This window comes from Glandiceps talaboti, chromosome 5 (assembly GCF_964340395.1).
Source record: "Glandiceps talaboti chromosome 5, keGlaTala1.1, whole genome shotgun sequence".
NCBI classification, from domain to species: Eukaryota; Metazoa; Hemichordata; class Enteropneusta; family Spengelidae; genus Glandiceps; species Glandiceps talaboti.
The window spans coordinates 1,535,316-1,562,308 of NC_135553.1; the positions used below are offsets into that span (position 1 = coordinate 1,535,316).

The following is a 26,993-nucleotide window of genomic DNA, read 5'->3' on the forward strand; positions in this document are numbered from 1 at the left end:
TTATGGGATAACCATGTCAATTATACTTCAAGTGTCAAGGGGACCCTTGCTACTGAGCTTTGGAAATCCAGGTATATTTTCATTATTTCACACTATCAGTTTAGAAAGACAAATGTTTTGAGAAAAGTACAGAATTGTACATGCTTGAAATTTGTTTTGGATAAACATTTATAATAATTACAGAAACCCCATCCTGTGTGAGTTCCAGTGTGGGTACTCAGAGTATTTGCACTCTTGCTTGTAGTTGTTCTCTGCCTCAGAGAACACAGCAACTACCAGTGCAAATACCACAAATATGCCACACTTCCACTTGTGTGTCTTGGGGTTCTGTCATATTATGCAACCTTTATAATTTGTTAAACAATGTAACTCATTTGACTGGTTGTCCTCAACATTTAACAAAATTTCCTGAACGAAAAAGACAATCTACAAAAATATGAAATATTGCTACACAAGTTGAGAGTGTATGAACAACTAACATCAGATGATAACAGAACTCAATCAATTAACATCTCCATTCAAACTATATTTTAATATCTGTATGGCACTAATTGACATGAATTATGAAATGACGTGATGATACGATTAACAATCAGACAATGTAACTAATGAAATAAATTTTTACTGACAGCTGTCAATGCGTCTTAACTACACAATTGTTAATATCCGGCTCATGATGCTATTCATACAGTATTAGCTGGCTTAGTAAGATTTTATTTCTGTAATGTATCATATAGTTGATAACTTTCATTGATAAGTAATGGCTATTAATGGCTATTATCACTTTTATTTAATATGGATCTTTTTTGTTGGCATATATTCTTCATAAGACATGTCGTCATCATTGTATGAACCCATTTCTCTGATCAAGTATTTCAATGCACTTCCTACACAGCTCTAGTCTATAAGGTATGACATGTCATGTCACCCCTTCAGCCATCATTCAACTAGCTTTGCCCTAGTCTATATGATATGTCTTGCTAGGTAACCTATTAGATATTGTACTCTCATAGTCACCTAAGATTGAAGGATGATTGTGCAATGTGACAAGTCATATCTTACAAACTAATACAGCTCAGTTATCATTATATATATACATATCTATCTATCTATCTATCTATCTATCTATCTATCTATCTATCTATCTATCTATCTATCCAGCCATCCATCTATCTAAATGTATCTATCAATCAGTCAGTCAGTCAGTCAGTCAATCTGTCTGTCTGTCTGTCTGTCTGTCTGTCTGTCTGTCTCTGTATGTATGTATGTATGTATGTATGTATGTATGTATGTATGTATGTATGTATGTATGTATGTATGTATGTATGTGTGTGTACACACACACACACACACATCACCTTGGCATATTATGTGAGTTTTAAAGTTATCACACACACACACACACACACACACACACACACACACACACACACACACACACACTTAAAATGTACATTCCCTGTGTTGACCCTGGTAAATCAAAAGTTCAATAGTACACTGTACTTTACTAACTGAAAACTACTTGTATTTTTAATAAGGTAATAACACATACTGGTATTAGAATCGATTTGACGTTAACACAAGTGCAGTCAGTATTATTATCCCTGTATTATAGCTTTAGTCATGTATACGCATTGAGACTATTTTGTGATCACATTTTATCACATTTCCTATCACACACACTTTGTTACATCCAATATCATTACCACCTGTGTAGGGGTTGATTTATATCTGATTTGTCTTACACTGAATGGAATTTCCACCATAAATCTATCATTATGTCAAATACAACATGACACAGGTATATTGTTAGAATTGATGATAGTCCTAGATGTACTAAACTGGCAGGAAAAGCAATCTAACCACATGATTGTGTTGTGATCACACAGCAATAAATCTGTCATTTTCTCAAAAAGAGCAGAAAATTGAAAAGTGTATGTCCTTCCTCTGTTTCCTGACTCACAGTTTTTTAATATCCTAGGTGTAATTTTACTGTTCTCCAGTACATGAGGTCTACAAATCTGCTATCTGTCTTCAATACAAAGAAGAGCAGTAAATCACGTTTCCCCAGAGTGATGAAGCTTTGGAAATGGCTACACCACTATATTTACTTGAGGTAAAGCCAGACTTGAAACAATACCTCACAAAAAGTACCCTAGCCTGGAATCAATACGGATTGGGATTTTAGAGAAAGCAAAATCTAAAATCCCAATACGCATGGATTCCAGGCTACAAGTACCCACACACACTGAAAGAGCGAATGATTGTTTATACAATATTTATTATCTTCATTGATAATGATTCAGGATCACTGTGTATATACTTCATCATTAGGTGGTGTTACATATACTTACTAGATGGTCCCAAGGCAGGGAGTGTACTAGTAAGTAGGTAAAATCTACCTGCGTTCCCTAGTTCTAAATCATACTTATGAGTACACAGAAAATTACACAAATTTGTCATCTCATTTATCAAAGTCCTAAAACCTTTGTAAGGTGATGAGTCTACTAAATTATTGAAATTCTGCAAGTTCTAAAGATGTCATTTTTGGAAATGTCTCACCACTAGAGGAGTTACTTTATCTGAAAAATCTCTGCATTAATTAGTCTGCTATATTTTGAAAGGTCTTACCATCAGAAGGTGCTATTTCTATGGAAAGGTATCACCAATAGTGCATGCAATTAAAGGTTTTGTCACCAAAGAATATGATTTCAAATGGTCTCTTCATGACAGTCTGATACACATCTGCATTTTAAAATTCTTATCAAACAGTGGATGACTACAAAAAGGGTGTGATTTATCATTTACTTGGAAAGGTCTTACCACCAGAGGGTGCTATTTCTTTGCAAAGGTCCCATACTAGAGGGTGTTATTAAAGGTTTTACCACAAAAGGGTGCTACTTCTTTGGAAAGGTCTTACCACAAAAGGGTGCTACTTCTTTGGAAATGTCTTACCACCAGAGGGTGCTACTTCTTTGGAAAGGTCTCATACTAGTGGATGACATAAAAGGTTCTACAACATCAAGGTGTTCTTTAGTTTAAAATGTCTCTTGCTGGACTCATCCTCAGAAGGTCCTATTTCTTTGGAAATGTCTTGTCATATCACAGATGTTCTATAGGTATTATCACCCGAGGGCGTTTTTATATAGAAAGGTCTCTCAACTACAGAGCAAGGGGTTCATTTGGAAAAGTCTTATTACTAGACAGTGCTTCTCCTTTTAAGGTCTCCCATCTAGAAGGTGTTATTTCTTTGGCAAGATCTTCCTACTAGAGAGAGGTGTTTATTTGAAAAGGTCTATCACCAGCATGTGGATTTTCTTTAGAGAGACTTACTGGGTAGATTATTTGAAAGATGGTATTATTCATGTGACATCTTGTTCACTACCTAGGACAACACTACCTGCCTAGGACTACTGTACACTACCTGCCTAGGACTACTGTACACTGACTGCCTAGGACTACTGTACACTGACTGCCTAGGACTACTGTACACTGACTGCCTAGGACTACTGTACACTGACTGCCTAGGACTACTGTACACTGACTGCCAAGGACTACTGTACACTACCTGCCTAGGACTACTGTACACTACCTGCCTAGGACTACTGTACACTGACTGCCTAGGACTACTGTACACTGACTGCCTAGGACTACTGTACACTGACTGCCTAGGACTACTGTACACTGACTGCCTAGGACTACTGTACACTGACTGCCTAGGACTACTGTACACTGACTGCCTAGGACTACTGTACACTGACTGCCTAGGACTACTGTACACTGACTGCCTAGGACTACTGTACACTGACTGCCTAGGACTACTGTACACTGACTGCCAAGGACTACTGTACACTACCTGCCTAGGACTACTGTACACTACCTGCCTAGGACTACTGTACACTGACTGCCTAGGACTACTGTACACTACCTGCCTAGGACTACTGTACACTGACTGCCTAGGACTACTGTACACTGACTGCCTAGGACTACTGTACACTACCTGCCTAGGACTACTGTACACTACCTGCCTAGGACTTCACACTGCGTAGGACTTCACTCACTGCCTCCGACTAGGACTACACACTCACTGCTTAGGACTACACTCACACTGTCTAGGACTACACTCACTGCCTAAGACTATGCTCACTGCCTAGGACTATGCTCACTGCCTAGGACTAAGTTCACTGCCTAGGACTATGCTCACTGCCTATGACTAAGTTCACTGCCTAGAACTACACTCACTGTCTAGGACAACACTCACTGCCTAGGACTATGCTCACTGCCTAGGGCTACACTCACTGCCTAGGATTCCACTCACTGCCTAGGACAACGCTCACTGCCTAGGTCTAGGCTAGGACTACACTAACAGCCTAGGACAACACTCACTGACTAGGACTATGCTCACGGCCTAGGACTACACTCACTGCTTAGGATTCCACTCACTGCCTAGGACAACACTCACTGCCTAGGACTACACTCACTGTCTAGGACAACACTCACTGCCTAGGACTACACTCACTGCCGAGGACAACACTCACTGCCGAGGACAACACTCACTGCCTAGGACAACACTCACTGCCTAGGACAACACTCACTGCCTAGGATTCCACTCACTGCCTAGGACAACACTCACTGCCTAGGCCTACGCTCACTGCCTAGGACTACACTCACTGCCTAGGACTACACTCACTGCCTAGGACAACGCTCACTGCCTAGGACTACACTCACTACCTAGGACTACACTCACTGCCTAGGACTACACTCACTGCGTAGGACTTCACTCACTGCGTAGGACTTCACTCACTGCCTCCGACTAGGACTACAATACACTCACTGCCGAGGACTACACTCACACTGTCTAGGACTATGCTCACTGCCTAGGACTACGCTCACTGTCTAGGACTAAACTGACACTGTCTAGGACTACGCTCACTGTCTAAAACTACACTCACTGTCTAGGACTACACTCACTGTCTAGGACTACGCTCACTGTCTAGGACTACACTCACTGTCTAGGACTACACTCACTGTCTAGGACAACACTTAACTGCTTGGCCAGGGAGTAAAATGACTCAGAGCATGTCTATATAGACACAATTAAACTCTCAACACATTCCATGTAGGCCTTCAATAAAGCTTGATTGCTTTCAATAATTCCATTATTTACACTTACGTGCATGTACAGATACCAAAGTGGTCATGATTCTATTATTTACATGTACAGTATCAGTATTTTTCCCAGAATATCAATTCTTGCATTGAAAATAAATAAAACATTTCAAGTTAACATGATTATTGGAGATAATATTACAGATAAGAATTGTTTTGTCAAAGTATTTTTAGTTTTGATGTAATTGTATCATTTTTGTGGTGTTGGCCTTCGGGAAGCTAAACCACTGACAGGTTTCTGTGTCTGTGTGGTGGGTGTATCAGTCACTTTGTTGATGTATGTTCTTATCACGTATAAAACATTTGTGTGCAGTGAACTATGAGACATTTATAAGCAATGGTGTATAAAACAATCCATTTCAGCAAAAACCACTAATTGAACACTAATAAAACAATGGATCAAAGTAACAAACCAATGATAAAATTAAATTCACCAGTCACACACAAACACACGTTTAGCTTGTACATTAGCATACTCTATTATGTTAGCAATACATATAATGGTAGAATTCAGAGAAATCACTTCAATTCCAGCTAAATTAGCGAGTGGCATTCCATTATGCTTCCACTTTGTCTGCAAACTGAGTGATATAACCCGGTTATTTTGAACTAGCACATGTACAATTATCTTTCATCATACATGTATGGTCTACAATTTATACACCAATCCTTCGAGTAACACGCATCAATGAATGAAAATGTACTTGGAGGACTGCATTTATCAGACTGCCTAATAGACTGCATCAATTTCTTCCTTTTAGAATGCCTGGATGGCGGCATCAGTTCCTTTTAGAGTGCCTGGATGGCTACATCAGTTCCTGGCTATGAGGGTGTCTGCAGGACTGCACCAGTTCCTGGATATGAGAATAACTAGATGACTGTAGCAGTTCCTGGATATGAGAATACCTAGATGACTGCACTAGTTCCTGGTGAGGAGAATACCTAGATGACTGCACTAGTTCCTGGCTATGAGAGTGTCTGCTGGACTACATCAGTCCCAGGTTGTGAGAATACCTAATGGACTACAGCAGTTCCAGCTTCCTGATTATGAGAATGCCTTCAGGACTGCCACATAGATCTGATACACATCAGTACAAGAAATGCCCATTCACATACATGTACATTTTGTATGTACCAGTATTAATACTTAGTGACTTCATTTGTTTACTGTAGTAATAGTATAAAATCTACAGTTCCCTAGTCACTCTACCAGGGTGCTACCTGCATTATTGGAGTATGTTTGTTAATATAAGGGGTGTACATGTATTATAAGAAGGTACATGTAAACAGTTCCCGTCATGTCATCGGGATGGACAGTACAAGTAGCCAATGAGAGGATCGATGATGTCATCTTTTCAGTCAACTGGTCAGAGGTTACGCGCGTTTGTTCTTATATCCATTACTCCACGCCTAACTTCCTGTCTACATGGTCGAGCACTTCAATGGTCAATCGTACCCTACGGCGTCTATGGTTCGTGGCTTACGGGAGTTTTCGGCGTGGCTGAGCTTTTAAAATCAGGGTAAATATGGTACTCTTCTTTCTCAGTTTTAAATTTTGACTACATGCTGGATAAAAAAGAGCTGTCAATATAACTTTTTAAAGGATAAATTGTCAAACTGAACACCTCTCAACACAATGCTACTTGATTGGGACTCGAGACTACACTGTCACTAGTACACTGTCGATAGTCGTTCGTTCGTGCCTTTTTTGCTACATTTTATCTAAAACGAAAGTCGTCGCATTGCTCCGAACCGGAGCAATACTATAACCGATGTACTGATTATTTCGCAACATCAGAGCAAGTGCCAGATAGGCATTCACAGTTTCCTATCAGTACGGGTGTATTCAGTGCTACGGAGCGAGGCGACGACTAGCACAGGCAAATGTGTATATTATCTTTTATAACTGGCTAAAACACGTAAGGTTGTGAACTAAGGAATAACATTCTGTATAAACAAAAAACGTGTTAAAGGGTAAGATTTCAATTGATTGTAATTAATGTAATTTGTTCTAAATTGATCGAAATATTTTTGTTGAGAATATAAATTCAAATGTGGGTACTATTGTGACTTGGAAATACTAAGAATTAATATTTATGCTGATAAAACAGTGATATGGTATTTGGTGAAAATAAGTATTTTGTACCCATTGAAACGATATTTCCTTAACATGTATTAGTGTGAAGAAATACTAATCAGCACACTTATTTGGTTGATGTTCAGGGGTTTCTTGTTTGTTGGCCGTGACTGACAATTAGTAACAAATCACCTGATTTGTTCCATCACATCAAAACTTTAATTTTATCTCATATGCAAGACTTTGCACGCACACCTATATTTTTGTTTTGTTTGGAAACAGTTTCCACAATTGTCCCGTGATATTACTCAGAAGTGATTTAAATTGAAATCAATGTCTAATTTAAATTTCTGGTTCTCTCGTCAACAGATGAAAAATTGCACATTGTACAAGATGAAAGTCTTCCTCTACATAAAGTCAAATGTGAAGATATTGACTGACATGCTGAAAAGAAAACTATTTATAGCAGGACCCAGGACCATTGCAAACAAGTGAACTTCAATACATGTTACAAAGTGTAAACTGAAGCAGATGATATATTTTATGTATTTATATATTTTATTAGCCACATATATATATTACATATTCATTTTTATTTATTTTCTCCATGTTAAATAAAGTATTGAAAATACAACTGCAGAGAGTTGTTGTTATCTTTCACATTACATCATTTTATGTTTATCCAAAGCTTGACAGTTCATGGCCCCCATGAAGTGTTTAACTTATAAATGAGCCATAAGAGTCTTCTCAAAAACAAGTCAAGTTTGAATGAATCATCAACCAGATACTACTTCAATAGAACAGATAAGCCAATCATTGAGGAACATGTTTGGTATGGTAATATCACAACTAAACTTTGTGGTACCTACATTGGCTGTCATTGTTACATGAAATAGATTGCACTAATCCTGGTATATGTTACAAGGACATAGTCAAGATCAACCTAGTAAATAGTCCAAGCTAGAAGTAGACAAAAAGAAGAGATTGAGTTTTGTGTTACAAACCACCAAATATGTACAGGAGTTTGATAATGTTCTTTCCTGGAGAAGATTTATGAAGTGAGTTGAAAAACAGACTGTCCTTTTGTAAATGTATCCATATGGGACTGTTGTGATCACAGCAACTTAAATTTTAGATTGAAGGTTTATTTCTACTATCTCAATAGTGAGAAGGTCATCGACTTCCTCGTACAATTCAATGTGTTTTTCTTTTTTCGCCTATTTTGTTTCAACAAGTTTCTTGTTTACTTCTAATCTGGATTCATCAATAGCAGTTAGATCATGAGGGTTGTCGACTTCCGGATGTAAATCCATCTATACACTTGTGGGACAGTCACAGAGAGCCTGATAGCTATAAAAACAAAACAAAAGAAAAACATTTGTATGGATCATAATAAAATATAACCATGCATACACAGCAGATAAAATTAACTAGAATAAATTTATAGAAATAACTAAGATGATACACATTACAAAATGACATTACTCAAAGTAAAATTCTGTTAACTTTGGAACTCGGGCAAATCTGGTAACATAATGTGCTGGGTATGATGGTTATCAGAGCACTATCAACCATATCTGTTGTTGTTGTTGTTGTTGTTGTTGCTGCTGTTGTTACTACTATTAAAATTATCACATCTTGGATTACATTTTGTTTTATGGCCTGGTTTCAAGTGCATGTTTACTATGTCAGATCATAAGCAAGTGACACAAAGTAATAATAAGATATTGCAGTACGTGATATCGGAAATATGTCTCACATACCCTCTTACACTAGTCTCAATTTTGATATCTCCTGGCTCGATTTGCTTTGGCTCTGTGGATGGTGCTAGTAAGACTGACGATGATGCTGTCGGACGAAAAAAAATTCATTAGTACTCTATAGACCAATATTGAAAGCAGCTGGCAAAAATTGACACAAATAATTTATCTGTAACAGTTACATTGTCATTACCTACCAAGTGTCAACATATGATTACATTTACGATTGTATACACATGCTTTGCATACGATGTACGTCTACGTCTACGCATCTAATCCATTTACTCACGCATATATCCGACGATCGATCGACAATGACCACACAACACAACGAAGCTTTCATCCACTATTACGCATGTAAATAAGGCTTACGTTACCGTGATTACGTTTTCAAGAAATTCGTTTTAGAACTCAGATAGCTATTCCCTCGCCAAAACAAATCTACTCCAAGAAAGTCAACAGGCGCTAGGCTGACAGTGACAAACAACGTGTCACACATAGTACACAGTGTTGAATACGTGAACACTCTCGCTCTGATCACCGAGAATTTACACTGCTCCCGAAAAAACGCGCCCCATCGCGCCCCATTGTCCGACAAAAAATTATGACCCCTCGTTGTAAAGCTTGGAAAATCCTCTTTCAGACTGACTACAGCGATATATGCAAAGGGAAACCTCTAAAAAGACATTTAGTCTTACATATGTACCCATGAACTTAGCACGGACTATTGAGCAAAATCTGACCTCGCTGCCAGACAGATCAATAGGTCAAAAAGGGATGATAACTCGTACGAGCTCGTACTTACCGCTTTCAGCAGTTGCCATCTTTCTTCGTACGTCGTATATAGTGGCACGTGTGGCATGTTTACATCCGAAAACTACCGAATCTTTTAAACAAAGGGCGAAACTTCTGCCGACAAGTTCCGAAGACTTGGGGAAGAATGGCGGTGAGCCGTGCTCATGAATATTCATGATATTTCGTGACGCTGAAAAATTCCAGTTCACTGAATGGTCGAGCGTGTGGCAGTGAACTGTCCATCCCGATGACATGACGGGAACTGGTAAATCACCCTGCATCCCTTTTCATGCATGGTTTAGACTTCCCTTCAAGTTCAAGTAATTGTAAGTATAAGTAAAATCTATCCAAGTTCCAAGGTTCTCCAATTGTGCTACCAGGATTCCCGAATCAAAATTATCATTTATAAAACATACATGCAGAGGTAACAATGTGAAGTATATCTACTCTGACATTCTCTTACATACAAAGGTTCAACACTTTCAGCAAAACCTGTTTTGTGTTTTACGAAACTACCCCACTGAGCTGACAAGTGAAACTACGTCTAGTGATGTAAATTACTGTAATGGTATTAGACAGGCAACCAAGTTACTAGATAAGTCATTGTCAAACCCAATTTCCATGTCTGTCATTTGACTGTACAGTCTGATAGTCCAGTAAGATATGTGATGTACGGAGGACTGTTTAAGTTGCTATTACCGCCACACTTATCATGTAACTCAACACATAAAGGGATGTCAAAAACCTTTCAATCAATTTGACATGATTGCACAGGTAGAACTAGAAAACCAATTTACAAGTCGCAACTCCACTCCTCATGGGACTAGAAAGATGTGGAAAACCACTGAAGATGTTCAATAGGTGTCATCAAACAACAGCAGGTTGTCTCTGTCACTGTCATCAACTCATCACCTCATCAACTAGCCTCATCACAGTGATAAAGTAGGGCAAACTCACTTCCTCAATTGCACCTGCCTGAAAACTCAAAACTATTGTACATGTACAGCTTTCGTCTACCGATATTACATGAAAAAGTTTGATGAACCTGAATGTCAATTTGTCATGTCTAGCATGGGTAACAAGTCAAACACACCACAAGATTACTTCAACCAGGTGAAATCAAGCAAACATGCCTACAGTTGTGCTAGTAAGTCATTTCGTCTGTGCACTACAAAATAATAAATCTGGTGACCTGATTTTGCTGAGTCGTCATATTTAGCAATCACAGTCACTTAAACATTCACTCTTATCTTTTATATGCAAAGCAGTCTAAAGTAATAAAGACATAAAAATCATGCAATAGTACCTTGTGCTCTGCATCAATGATTTCAGTGATATACATATCTACATGTATACATTAAATGATTATCACTATGCATTACAGTATATAGCATGGACACATGTATATCTACATGTAGTTGGTCTACTGACAAACTCAAGACTGACTCACCCCCGTTTAATGTTCCATCATCATACCAGAAAACATACCAGAAAACAGTCTATATACAAAATAAAGCACCTAATAGTGTTTCCCAAACCCAATTTATATAAAATCAAACCATCAACTCAACTAAAGCTGAATTGAGAGGAATTCCTAAAAGACATCCTATAGGAGTCGTATTCTTAAAAGACTTTCTATAGGAATTCTTAAGTATTCCTAAAAGACATCCTATATGAATCTAAACGAAAGAGGCCAAAATCTTATACGATTTTTCTTATAGGACTACTTCAAGAATCCTATAGGATTCCTTTCAGACTTTTCCTATAGATACTATATGATATTTCCATAAAGGTATACATACATATGTACATACACATATATGTGTTGTGTGTGTATGTGTGTGTGTGTGGGGGGGGGGTGGGTGGGTGGGTGGGGGAAGTGCTTCATAGGGAGGTATGTTTAGTTAAAAACTATACATGTACAAATGTATGTGTGGGTGTGTGTGTGTGTGTGTGCGCGCATTTATGCAGTGTTTCATTTGACTATAGATATTTTGTTGTCATCAGAACTATACACTAATGGCTCCATCTACAACTACACTCAACAGTACCTGTACATGTACAACATTTATCTGCATCAAAATCTAGACTTTAATTTGAAGCATTGACAGTCTACTATCATTAACATGTACATGTACAGACTGTATAATGAGAAATCAGTTGTAAAGATAGCATACATCTTTGTTCAGTATGAATGATATGAACTTTGACCTTAGGATAAGATAGAGTTGAACATTTCCATGGTTTCCCCTACTTGGACTGTCCAACTGTCACCAAGTTCGGGGCCACACCAATGTTCTACCATTATTACCATGACGACTATTTTACCTTTGCTGTAAAGAAGCTGGTCCTTTTACAACAGCCAGTTTTCACACATAGTCTATCTACGGAATTATATGAAATTGATTTTTGAGTTTCAATTAAAATGTGTAGAGATCCATACCTTATATATCTTCTTTATTACCTACTTATTAAATTTTAAATTTGTAGACAAAATAAAATAATACATGTTTTGAGGTAGGTAAAAGGAGACCATTAATTTGGTTGGGAACTTGGTAAAAATATCTGAGGAAGTAAGGAAAATGTCACTGCCTTCATCACAAATACTGTTAGGGAACCCATATGATCTATACATGTAATACCACAGGAAGTCTAATAGATTTTACCTACCAGTAAGTATGTGTGTGTACTATTTTTACATGTAAACACAAACATTGGTAAGGAACCCAATGTCAATTCCTGGTAAAGTCAGTTACATTTTTCCTCATACTTACAAAGTACTGCTTAATGCAAACATTGGTTGGGAACCCAGTAAAATACTATGGGAAGTCCGGTAGATTTTACCTACTTACTGCCTGGTGGGAAACCTTGGTTGAATTACCTGGGGAATTAATGTACATTTTGCCTACATGTTTTCTATCTTTAATGATAGCACTGACAGAGACCTGCTTCACACAGAATACCTTTGCATAGTACTTATGCTGTAGGTTATTCACACAGAATACCTTTGCCAAGTACTTGTGTCGTAAGTCATTCACACAGAATACCTTTGCCAAGTACTTGTGTCGTAAGTCATTCACACAGAATACCTTTGCCAAGTACATTTGTACTTGTGTCGCAAGTCATTCACACAGAATACCTTTGCCAAGTACTTGTGTAGTAAGTCATTCACACAGAATACCTTGGCCAAGTACTTGTGTCGTAAGTCATTCACACAGAATACCTTTGCCAAGTACATTTGTACTTGTGTAGTAAGTCATTCACACAGAACACCTTTGCCAAGTACTTGTGTAGTAATTCATTGCACTCAATCTAATAAACTCTCATATGTGAAACCCAATTCATAAATTGGTTAAGGATGGTGACTTTCAGATAAATTGGAAATTTGAGTTGATATTGGACACTTGTTATTGGCATCTGTAGATGAGCTGACACTCCTGTATGCTTTGATGTCCTACTTCCGTAACACTTACACATTTTACAGTTGCAACGTTGATTAATTCCCTGAAGTGGTTTTATAAATACATGGATATTTGATCTGAATGCTAGAGGTGAAATTTGTGTGTGTGTGTGTGTGTGTGTGTGTATGTGTCTGTCTGTCTGTCTGTCTGTCTGTCAGTCAGTCTGTCTGTCTGTATAGTTGGATGACTGGATAGTTACATGTAGATTGGATGGAAGGATGGATGGATGGATGGATCCATTTTAATACTTTGCCAAACTGCAAAGTTAAAGATTTGACAAGTGATAATTACATACATGTATACATTGTACCATTAATTAAAGCTGCACTACCTTGCAAATGGAACATTCATTGTTTTACAACCGTTTGGTTACGAATAATGACTTCATACACCCTGAACAGTATTGAATCATCTGTGAATAAACGTACTTGTGCTGCAGAACACATTATCAAAGTTATGGCTATATCCAATCAAATTGATTTTTGAGTCCTAAACATCAGTACCCTTAATAAATCATGATTTCTACTAATTACTATAGATAATAAACATCGTACTGACAATTACCGTGTCCAATTATTGGTACATTTTCAGTCAATATATTATATTGTTGGTTGTTTGACTGAAAAAATGATATACCTGGTACAAAATGCATACATACCATTAGTGCAGGTTTAAGTATTCCTTTAATATAAAATTATATGAAACCAATATTATGTAAAAGAACATTCAGACACTAGATCTCTCTATTTTTCTTAAGGCTGGTAAGCCGGTAAAACCTACCTGAGCTCCCCTGATCATTTTACGATGGTTTCCTGTCAAAATGATGGTACATGTACGATGTATTGGAAATTATGCTAGTTTTCCCTTTCTGTTAGCAGAGTTCCTTAACCTTAGCAAAAACACTGACTGAGCTCTGTACATGTACTTTACCCCCTATAAAGTCCATGTCTTTTCTCTCTCGCAAATCTACCACTATATTTATATCAGGTCTTCACCAATTTCTTCAATGCCTCATTTATTTAGATTAGATGTGAATTACACGATACAGAATGTACATGGGACAAATCAGTTACTGCCTCAAGATGCAATAAAAGTAATTAAAGATATTTCATTTAGAACAGCTTGATTAAATTAAAGCCAGAAGGTAATCCACTTCTGTAATCTTCCAATTCCAGTGCAATAGTTTATCTAGTTGCTTGTTGCATAGTAATCACTTTATTGACGTCTTTACCCTTGTACTGCATTTACAAATCCTTCACAAGTTTTCCCATACTTTTTTTGTTAAATTTTGCAGATTTTAAAAAATAAACCAAGTAACATATGAAATAGTACAATCCTTCCGTACAGATATCAATTACATCGTTATTATATAATTGTTGATGGATCCCCTACACTGGCTTGACATCCATATGTAAACAATCACAAATCTGGTAAAGACCCAATTACATGTTTGTCAATAAATCATAAATTTGTTGGATGATACTTAATACTCTGCTGAGTATACCAGAAATAATGTGAAAACAGGAACAAAACCTATGATTGGATGATTTCAATCTGTTTGAAGTGGCCATATGGATGAGGGTTTGTTATTTATTTTGGATTCTTAATTTTATAAAACACTTGTATCATGGCTTTCTACTTCAAAAATCAATGTGAAACAACACTGACCAAGTCTGTGTTTGTAACTCAATACATTACAAAAAGCTAACAAATGTGTAAATAAGTTTGTTATTGTACATTTTACACATATATCAGTCTTCTGCAATTTATTTAGTTACAAACAAGGACTTGGTATATGTTGTTTCACACTGATTTTCCAAGTAGGACGCCATGATAAAATCTTTTTATAAATTAAGAATCCAAAATAAATACCCAATCCTCATCCATATGGCCACTTTAAATTTAACACAGCTATAATTCACTGCCAAGGCTACTTTTTGTGAAGTACATTATAGTTGGATATGAATCTTTGATATACCATATTTCAATAGAATATCTTTTTTTTTCAATTATAATGCTACTGATTTTAATTTTTCAGCTGATTTTCCTTTTTCAGCTATCATACTATTGATTCTCTTTTTTCAGTTATAGTATTTTCAGTTTTCAGTTTTGACTTTCTTTTTTCCAGTTATAGCGGTTTTGATTTTCATTTTTCAACTTTCATGATTTTCTTTTTTCAGTTACCACACTTTTTATTGCCTTTTTTTATCTGTGTATAAATGATACTCGTCTTGTTTGGTACAAGTAATTCCACTAAAATATACAAACATTTGGGAGATTACACACATCTAGCATTTGTTCCAGTACCATTCACTGAACAAAATGTGGACCAATCTATATTGAATTCAGAGATAACATAGTTTCTTCCCATGTCGCTATGTACGTCATCAACACCATGTTCTATATCTTTGTACATGTATCCAATCTAAACAGCCTGCAGCAAGGCATGGTGACCGAGAGTACAGTAATTGGTTATCTGGTATACATGTCACAGTAGTATGTGGGTATTGTCACGTAGTCGCTACATTTCTACTGTATACATTGATTTGGTATCGACTGCACAAACAAAAGTCACATGTCTACCAAATACAAATGACGTATCTTGTTATTTTACGAATGAATGCTTCAGTTGAAACACAAACACAATTCACGCATTTCAAGGATTTTTCCTCAAAAGTATATAATAGTAATCCAGACTTAAAATCCAATTGAAATATTTTTCCATGTTTATCTGAAAACCTGTGAAAAAAAGCTGTTGATACAGAATGTAGTTTCATCATTTCTGACGCACTAAATGTCATTGAACATGATAAACATCAACACTATCAAATACCATTCTCTGTCAGATGACGCATTCAGCAATACCCGATAGAAATATATTTTTTTTATGAGAATGAAAATGTAGTATCTTTGATTTCATAGCCTTTATTGCTGCAGGACATATAGGTAATACTTTATCTGGTTTCAAGTTTCACTGATTGAAACAACATTTGATGGTTTAGATGAAATGTCTTGGGTTTGACACTATTAAGGTGGCTGTCTTACATTTTGATGATGATGATGATATCTGGCTGAATCAGCACAATTTACATGAGATTGGTTATGTGATTATACATTTAAACTATATACAAATGATGCTGTAGGAATTATAGAGGTTATTACTAAGTTTTAAGTCATTTGATCACAAACATTTTCACCATCTAATCTTACTTGTACTTTGTTATATGTAATATCTTTTCCTGTACTAATACATGTATTAGGTAGTCATTCAGGTAAAGCATTGTTCACACATGCATACATGTAGTTGCTGACAGATAGCTAGTTCTGACTCAAAACTACATACAGTTGAAAGTATCTAAACGTGAAAACAACCAGCTTTTACTACATTTGTACATGTGGACCAAATAAGGTCTGTATTTTACTGGAGAACCATTTCTTACTATAGGCTCTAAAATACTTAATACTCCAAAAATACACATGATGCTATACATGTATGTTTGATCTTACTGAAACTCAAAGACGAAATCGTTTTCATTTTCCTGCACAGCTTTACATTCTACATTTTGAGATATGCATTGGTAATAGCATGAGGTCTAGCAAACACAGTTTTATTAGATCCAACAGAAACATTAGTAAACAGATACATGTGTACAGAGCTGTATTTTGTATCAAACCATGTCTATAAATAAAACATACCAGCCAAGATCATTGTCAAGGTCATGATCATATCTCTCTCAAGGAATTTCTTAATTGGAAGGGTCTATGGTGGTGACCTTCATTTTCACCTCTCACAAACTGCACATAGATTATATTATTAATGAGATGTCAAGGTTGAAATATCAATATGGATTTCAAAAAGTACACGTGGATTACAATTTACAATCAAAGCTGAGTTATCAATTCTGCAATATGGCCACATTTAAATCTATGCTATTTGAAGTCCTACAAGTTTGTTGTTTTTGTTTTTATTTCAAAGGTCTACAACCAAACACATAGTGCTATATGGCTGCCTTTAGGGCCTTTACTCTCCATATATTTGAAGTGGAGTATGGCTGCAGTGCCTTTCCGAAAAGGCTGTCGTTTTTGTTTTTTACTAGTATTACTATAATATTAAAGAATAAAAGTAAATACATGTAGTGATGAACAGCTGCTTGTTTTTCTGCATGGTTCATATACGTTATAAACTTTAGTTTACTAGTGCATGTAAATGTATTTCCACTGTCAGATGAACTTGACCTGAGATGTCCTTATCCACATGGATGATTTCATTTATCAAGTTCAACAGCATGACCAGAAAAGTTGACTAGTACATGTAATTAGCTACATACAATATACATGTAATTAGCTACATACAATATACATGTAATTAGCTACATACAATATATGCTAAGTCATAATTGAAATGCCGCCATTTATCGATCATATACATGTATTTGGATTGTAAGTTTTCCAATTCACATTTTGCACATGTTCACATTACTGTGAGGTTAAAAGATGCTAAAAGGGTTTGTGACAAATGATATATACCATAAGACAAAGTGTTTGATTACTTTACCCACTACAGTGTGCACCTTTGCATCTTGTCCCTTTACAGCAACGCTGTACTATTCTGTTAGGTTTCTATAAGTCAAGGAGTAAGTATTCATACATGTGCTAGTAATACATCTAACCTACTCAGGCTCAAGGACAAGCACACATCCTGAGGAGCTTGAACTCACAAAATTCCTCATAAGTGTATTTCTAGGAGTTTGATTTAATATAGAAATTCATACATGAATATACCTCAAGGAGACTTGAAGAAGTAAAATCACACGTAAATGTACTTGAAGACAGTGTAATATATGTCAATTTCTCTGAATATGGACTTCCATGAACTGCTACTGAAAAGACCAATTATAATATAGAATAAAGTACAATGTATAAAGTCTGTTCACTCCAATTCTTCTTCTAACTTTACAGCCATTTTTGTACTCTGTCTCATGTACATGTACCTTTGCTGTTAGATAGACATGAACTGAAATGGATACCAGCACCATATATTTTTGTGTTCAATATTTTTTAGTGCATTCTCTCACTACATTTTTGTACCAATAAACTTTGTGTTGTTGTCATACAAATGTAGACAGATAATCACACCACTTTCTGTATTACAATTTACAGTATTATAAGAGATAAGTATCATATTATGAATACACTATGATATCATTGATAGCTCTTACATTTATAGATTTGGATAGGCTTAGGCCAAGTATATAGCAACCCCCCCCAAAAAAAAAAACAACAACAAACAAACAAACAAATAAACAAACAAACAAACAAAAAAACTGTTTCAAAAAGCCTAGCCTTGCTTTAATAACCGATTCCTAAGTTGGCCACCCATATAGGCAGGGAGACCTGTGAATCTACGTAGATCCTTAGGTTAAAGTTTAAAGCTTTATAACAAGAGTTGGCTTCTCACCACTGCCTTGAGGAGAGAAGGTACACATCAGGACAAATTTATGTCATCTACTAGTTGGCACGTTGGCTCAGCTGGTAAGAGCACTCTGACTAGTGTTTAGGGAACACGTGTCACTTTTCACAAATAACAAATTCAAGTATATAGTTTGTTTTCTATGATCGATCTCTCCACATATAGTCAAATGGACAAATTCTACCAAAATTCTAGCTAAATCTCCTGCTGGGGAAAGGACGAACAGTGCATGTCAGTAGTAATCCATCACACACTGACAGGTGTTTGTAATTGGTTACTTCGTTCACTTTACTACAAACTAAACCTCCTGTCTTATACTTAAAGTAAGTCCCACAATAACACGATAATGCCATCACTTTTACAAATGTATATACCACGGTAAATGCCCAAATAGCATTAAACAACAAATGTACCGCTGTCAGTGGTAAGAACAGAATGTGTGCTAAAGAAAGCCATTTGACTAGATGGTCAAGAGAGAGATCATACAAAAAGACTACATGTATAGTTACTAGACTATATGTAGGTAACTAACTATAGCATCCTCAGGCTCGTCAGAGGTCAGAGGTCATGCCCAAATTGTAGATATATACTAGTATCCGAAGAATAACAGCACAATATTGCAAAGTGGATATTAAAGGTACAATGTCATTGTAACTTGTACTAACAGTGCAGACTGTATAATACTGGTATAGGGGGATATGATAATGACTTTCTACGGTTAAATTGCAATAAAGACTGCTAAATGAGATTGAATCCTACAGATTGTACCTAATCCCAGCTTAGCTGCAAGACATGGACAGTCCAATATTCTTAATTTCTACTGTAAATATATCAATATTATTAACATTTTTCAGTATCAACATATATACAACAACAACTTGAAGAACACCCACACATTGTATACGACAGGCTTTATAAGTTATACATCTGCATTCTGAAAATCTGTAAAGCATGTGATTGGATTAGAAAAATATTAAAACAAGAAGTGCAACTGTACACTCAGCTCAAACACAAAAAGTGTAACTCTATACTCAGCTTGAACTCAAGTTTATATCACAGTATAACTCTAGAGTCGACTTCCAATATGCTTGCCTGGAGCTAACATGTACAGTGTAACATGGAATTAACATGGTGCTAGTGTAGTGTTAATGCAGAGATAGTGCAAGAATGGATGCAGGCAGACATACATTACATGTATGCATTTCGTATATCACATCAAGCAAATCACACCCTGTAAGGAATTCCAGACACTACACATACACCACAAGATATGTGGACAGTAGTCTGTATTGATTACAAATCATTGAATTGGAACATCATGACAATAATCATTAGTTATAGCATAAATGAATATTAAGTACATGTACAAATGTACATCTTGCACAAATAGTAGGTGATTTAACTACATGTATGTTTATGCTAATGTTTGGGAACCAAGTAACTACATACATGTAGGTGATTCAACTATGTTTGAGAACCAGTGAACTACAGGTACAATGTACATGTAGGTGATTCAACTGTTATGTGTTTGTACATTTAGGTGTGACTAAATTCTGTTCTTCTTGCGAATGTTTGGGAGTATACAAACATATAAACTGTATTGCGATATAGTAAAAGTACTGATTTTAAAAATAAATAAATAAATAAATAAATAAATAAATAAATAATGTTAAGCTGCTGCCATCCACAAATGAAAATATAAACTGTACTGCGATATAGTAAAAGTACTGATTTTAAAAATAAATAAATAACTAAATAACTAAATAAATAAATAAATAATGTTAAGCTGCTGCCATCCACAAATGAAAATATCAAATATAAATACTGCGCAGGTCTAGTTGACTTACCATACTACAGTTGCTAGGATTGATTAGAAGATAAATCTAATACTGTCCAAATGACATACTTAAATTTAACATGGCCAACATACGATGGATCTTGATATAAATAAAAAGTCTATTTTGTTTTAATATTAGGTACAAGATGTTGCATGCTCATATGACTCTATTAAACATTGAATGTACATTTGAAAGTGATTTGTTACGATTGAGAAATTTAGACAATATCTATGTGCACTAGACTGTCAACATTTGTTCATGCCTTTTTTGCAGCTTTCATCTACATCAAAGTTGTCGCCTTGCTCCGTAACACTGAATACTAATGCGTACTGATAGGAACTGTGATTGCCAAAGGTACGTACTGTGAGTGCTGAAGGCACAAACGACTCGCTCATGCCTCCGGCACTTGCTGATCAGTACATGGTTATAGTATTGCTCCGGATTGGAGCGAGGCAACAACTTTAGTTTTAGATAAAAAAGGAATGAACGACTGTCGACAGTCTAATGTGCACGTACACAGATACATCCACCACAGTTCCTCTATACTATCTAGATACTGTAGCAGGACCTGAAATTTAGTGAGATTTGGGAGACAAAGGTATTATTGGTTCTTTTATTTATACCTCAAACTATGTGGATTGGTTTGTATTGTAAAGATGACATTTCATACATTATTACCTTAAACCTTGGTGATATATGACAAATATGAGATATGGTGCCAATCTCCTAAGTGATGTACTGACCTTCTGTGGCCTTTGTGTAATGGTTGTACAGTGCACTGCAACATTTATGAGTTACTGACAAAACACTAGCCCAATTCATTCTTGTTATTGGCTGTACAAAGAGAAAAGTCAATTTTACACAGACACTAAATAATTCACTTCAATAGTTCTCACAGGAAAATGTTGGAAACCTGGTACTAAACTAAATATCAATAATTCAAAGTGTTCTCTCAAGAAGCCAGGACAATTCTTGAAAGCTCTTAGTTATTCTGTTCTATATTTCGATGTTGATAAATCCAGTGTGCGAGTCACTGCGGTGTTACATTTTTGTTCATGCCTGCTGATATTACTGATAAAAAATAAAGCCTTCTGCGTCATCACTTGGTGAATATGAACACATAAAACCACGACCTTATAATGGGACAGGTCATGTAGAAGTTTCATCACACAATTAATGGATAAGAAACGCTTTCCAAACTTAATTCAATTATTCTGGACAGTGGATATAAAAATACGATAGTTAAAATAAATGACCTAGGTAGCTTTCCTTTGAGCAATCAAGGAGTACACTTTATTAACTCTTACTTTATAAGAGTATTCTTTTTATATGCATTGTACATAAGCTTACAACCAGTCTTGATACTATGTAAACTTTGACTAATTCTCCTCAATGCAAAAAATAGGATTACTACAGAAAGTACATGTACATCATGAGTAATCATCACTCTTGTGACAGTCATGATGTTAAAGGCGAATGCCACTCCAAAAAATAACGGTATTTTCATAAACTTTGGGTTTCGGAGAGTCATTTCATGATTTTTTTTAGTGGAACACCATTGCATTATGGGTCTTAGATGACATGGTTGTTCATTAGATGCACACTGAATATTCATGACTAGTCATGTGAAGGAGGTAAGCTCTTAGGAGTCATGAATATTCAGTGTTCTTTTATGAGCGCTTGTTACATACATCCAACAATACCATAGGTTTTTCCCGAACCCAATCGTGTACTTACAAGTAGCCAACAATAATCTGTCTTACAATATTAACACTCAACATTCAAGACTGAAAGAAAAAGAATGACCAAACAATAATGATAACATCATTGTCTGAGCTCAGTGCTCACTCTCTTTTCGAACAGAGCGCTCTGAAATACTACACCCGTATGTTTCAGCATATTTTGTGTTTATATTTGTTGAGTGAATTCATTCAGCACTTCTTTTTTATGGCTCAGGAAAACCTATGGTATTGTGTCAGATGTATGTAATGAGTGCTCACAAAAGAACAAACGACAGTAAACGTAACAGCCAAAAAGAATGTACACTACATCAGATTTTATTCATATTCACATGATCAACCAATCATATTGATACTGTCGTGTCATGTGATTCACTGTTATACAAGCCAAGTATGCATGTTTATTGATGTACTGAATTTGTACCTTGTACAGAACAACACCAGAATAGCAACACAACTATTTTCCATACTTTCATATATAATAAAGTGATTCTAAATGCAACTGAGCTACAAAATTACAGTTTACAAATGTAACTTATTCATGAATTGTGACAATTAATTTAACATTACAAGTTCATATTTTCATTATTTACTTTAGATTACTTTACCACTTTATCTGAGAAAACTTATTAACTTAAAGCACCCGTTATGAACAATGTTAAATGTCTCTCCTTCAGAGCACACTCTATCTTGATAATTGACCATCATACTCATAATTCTTTCATTTGCTACAAAAATGATATCAAAACAGCCACCTGAGCTCACAAATAATTCTACCTTCCTCTGGTCTTCTACAAAACAGCCACCTGAGCCCAAAAATAATTCACCAAGTCCCTAACTTCCAACTCAAAACTACATCAACATGTACATGAGATGTTTCCATTCTCTGATCATTCTTGTGAAAACATTCAAGGATCATGAAAACCTCACATATGTTAAAATGTATCCAGTTTATGCATAACTGACATTTATGAACAAAAATATTGAAATTTAAGAAATACAAAAAATCACTATCCATTATCTGGATTTGAACTCAATCTGAAAAGATTTGTGAAAAATATCACACACAAAAAAATACTTTTATGACAAATTGAGTCCCTGATCTTCAAAAAATGTTATAATCTGTAAGAAAAATGTTGACTTAAAGTCTAATCCTTAAATAATGGATGATAAGACTCCTCTGTACAAATCTTGGACAAATATTTTGAGGTCCCTTGGACAAATATCTTGAAGTCCCTTGGACAAATATCTTGAGGTCCCTTGGACAAATATCTTGAGGTCCCTTGGACAAATATCTTGAGGTCCCTTGGACAAATATCTTGAAGTCCCTTGGACAAATATCTTGAGGTCCCTTGGACAAATATCTTGAGGTCCCTTGGACAAATATCTTGAAGTCCCTTGGACAAATATCTTGAGGTCCCTTGGACAAATATCTTGAGGTCCCTTGGACAAATATCTTGAAGTCCCTTGGACAAATATCTTGAAGTCCCTTGGACAAATATCTTGAAGTCCCTTGGACAAATATCTTGAAGTCCCTTGGTAGGGGGAGTGGGAGTACAAAAATACCGCCAATGGCGTTGTAGCACAACTGTAGTTTTTAAAAATGTTTATCCATATGCTAGTCTATGCTAACAATAGGTGTTTAGTTGCCTATCCAACCATGTTGCTATCTTTACGATAAATGCTATCATTTGGCTGTTGCTATGGGCGTGGTCATGTTGTTAGATATATTTGCATACATTTGTGTATGTTTTTGTTCACTTGTGTATGAATTCCTGATATTGTCTTTGCAATATACGTGATCATTTGGCTGTTGCTATAGGCGTGGTCTTGTTGCTAGGAAAATTTACATACATTTTTTGAATGTTTATTCAATTGTCTATTAAACCCTGTTGTTATCTTTGTGAAATACACCACCGTTTGGCTGTTGCTATGGGCGTGGTCATGGTTACTAGGGTATTTGCATACATTTTTTGAATGTTTATTCATCTGTCTTTCTATTCCTGTTGTTATCTTTGCAATATACGTGATTATTTGGCTGTTGTTATGGGCGTGGTCTTGTTGCTATGCAAATTTACATACATTTTTTGGATGTTTATTCAATTATCTATTAAACCCTATTGTTATCTTTGTGAAATACACCACCGTTTGGCTGTTGCTATGGGCGTGGTCATGGTTGCTAGGGTATTTGCATACATTTTTTGAATGTTTACTCACTTGCTTACCAGATGATGTTGTTATTTGACCAAAATATACTGCCATTTGGTTGTTGCTAAAGGGTGTGGTCATGGTCGCTAGGGCCAATTTTGTCAAAATGTTTTTAAGAAAATCTGCAGAATAACAGTTTCAGAAACATCTTGCCAAGTTTCAGACTAATTGACCAAGTACTTTTTGAGATATAAGTTTTTGACCAAAAATGAACATTTTTACACCTAATTTGCATATCACTCATGGAATCATGGTATGCTTAATATTTCTTCGTCCATACATCCCTAGATACATTCCCATTAAATTTCAGCCCAATCTGCTCAGTAGTTTTAGAATTATAGATTTTTAACCAAAAAGACACATTTTTAGCCCTAATTTGCATATCACTGATGGAATCATCCCGTCATGAACAAATCTTACTTTACACCCCCTTAAGAATGTTCCCACCAAATTTCGCACCAATCTGCCCAGTAGTTTCTGAGTTTAAGTTTTTTGACCAAAAATCACATTTTTGACCCAAATCACACACCTGTGATGCGATCATTTTGATTTGAACAATTTCCCAACTAGACACCCAAAGTAATGGACCCACCAAATATCGTGGCAATCGGTTCAGCGGTTTTTGACTTTAAGTTGTTTACACACACACACACACACACACACACACACATCCACACACACACACAGACAGACAGACGCCGGGCGATCCCTATAGCACTACTGAACAAGTTCAGTTGTGCTAAAAAAGAATATGACATCAGACATGGAATATGGAAGTTAACAATTACATGTAGAGTAATGTACAACACTGGTCTTATGAAATTAAAACATGTAGCACAACATGACTGATAGAATTACAATATACAATATTGCAGTTGCACGACATGACAGATGCAATATTGCACAATAATGTGACCCAATGGAATAAGAATATACAATATTGCATAGTACTAAGACTTGACATCCACAATGTATATATTCAGAAAAGTGACACTGTAGAGGGTTTGGACTTTAGGGATGTCATCTTTGAAGACATCTATGAAACCATGATGAGAAGACTGTCTGTGCTGATACATTCACCTGAGGCGGGATACGCTATATGTAAGATGTAGGGTATCAAAGTAATCACAGAATTCATCAAGGACAGACAATGTCACTATGACATGTTAAAAGATAATATCACTAGTGATATATACATATATCATAACATGTATTAATAACTCATAAATCATACTATTTTATGTTAAAGTTCAACGATATATAATAAATGAGAAATTTTTCAATACAGTTGGTCAAAGCATGTACCTTGAACTTAAAAACAAATTTGATGACACAAATGAAAATTTATGACTCCTAACATGTAGAGAAATATAGAACCATACATGTGTACAATGTATATAAATATAAATCTATAAATATACACATATATATATATATATATATGTTTGTATTTGTATGTATGTATGTATGTATGTATGTATGTATGTATGTATGTATGTGTGTGTGTGCATGCATGTGTGTGTGTATGTGTGTGTGTGTGTGTGTGTGTGTGTGTGTGTGTGTGTGTGTGTGTGTGTGTGTGTGTGTGTGTGTGTGTGCATGCGTGCATGCGTTATCCCAATAGTTTGAATAAGATACATTTAACATCCCACAAAATATTTTTACTTCTGGAACAAATGAAAATGAAAATACTTTTCTGCCAGTACTCTAGTAATACTACACCCTTGTGTATACATGTACAATTAATATACCATACATTTAATATCCAATATTATTTGTTATAGTTTATTTATGGATATAGTAGTAAAACTAACAAATGACAAATGAACAGTACATACTTTCATGTCAACAGTTGATTGCGTTCTAACAATACATGTACTGTTTGGTAGAAGGTTGTTTGTGAAATAATAACAGAAACACATCCAAAGAATTGGGGTTTTTTTTGCACCTGGTCCAAATGTCCATTACTCATTGCTATGTTTAAAGGGTCATACGCTGAGTTTAAGCATTCTTGGGTACAATATTTGCAACACACATGTTTGGTTGAATGTATAAACTGTACTTGCAGTATTTTACTCCCTGATGCAGACTTGAACCATCATAATGAAGCACAGTCACACCTGGTATCAAGATCTAACTTATAAACAATCCAATGACGTAATTTATTGTACATACCAAACATGTACATGTACAGGAACTTACTACTACATGTACTATGTAATCACCAGTTCTAACACTGCCAGAAGACAATTGTTCTGTTACAGAAGGCATGCTTCAACATTATACTAGAATAGTGAAAGTATTTTCACTTGAATAAAAAGTTTCTGAAAATCAGCTTGTGCCACTTTAACACTGAAAGCTGTGCTCAGAATCTTGGTGGAGCACAAGTACAAGACTGAAATCCATGCTTCAGAATCTTGGTGGAGCACAAGTACAAGACTGTATTTCATCATGGTAAACTGTGGCCTCTTTTACG

At 35.8% G+C, this 26,993-nt stretch overlaps 1 protein-coding gene and 1 long non-coding RNA gene across 2 annotated transcripts in view; both read right to left on the bottom strand.

Moving 5' to 3' along the window:
* The window catches only part of LOC144435792 (cytoplasmic phosphatidylinositol transfer protein 1-like), a 66,705-nt gene that overhangs the window by 19,498 nt on the left and 20,214 nt on the right, over window positions 1–26,993 (bottom strand). The gene's annotated exons all lie outside the window — the stretch shown is intronic.
* Window positions 7,817–10,010, bottom strand: LOC144435649 (uncharacterized). The gene is made up of 3 exons (XR_013480898.1): window positions 9,812–10,010; window positions 9,010–9,094; window positions 7,817–8,596 (listed from the first exon to the last, which is right to left on the bottom strand). It is a non-coding gene; the product is annotated as an uncharacterized LOC144435649 (long non-coding RNA).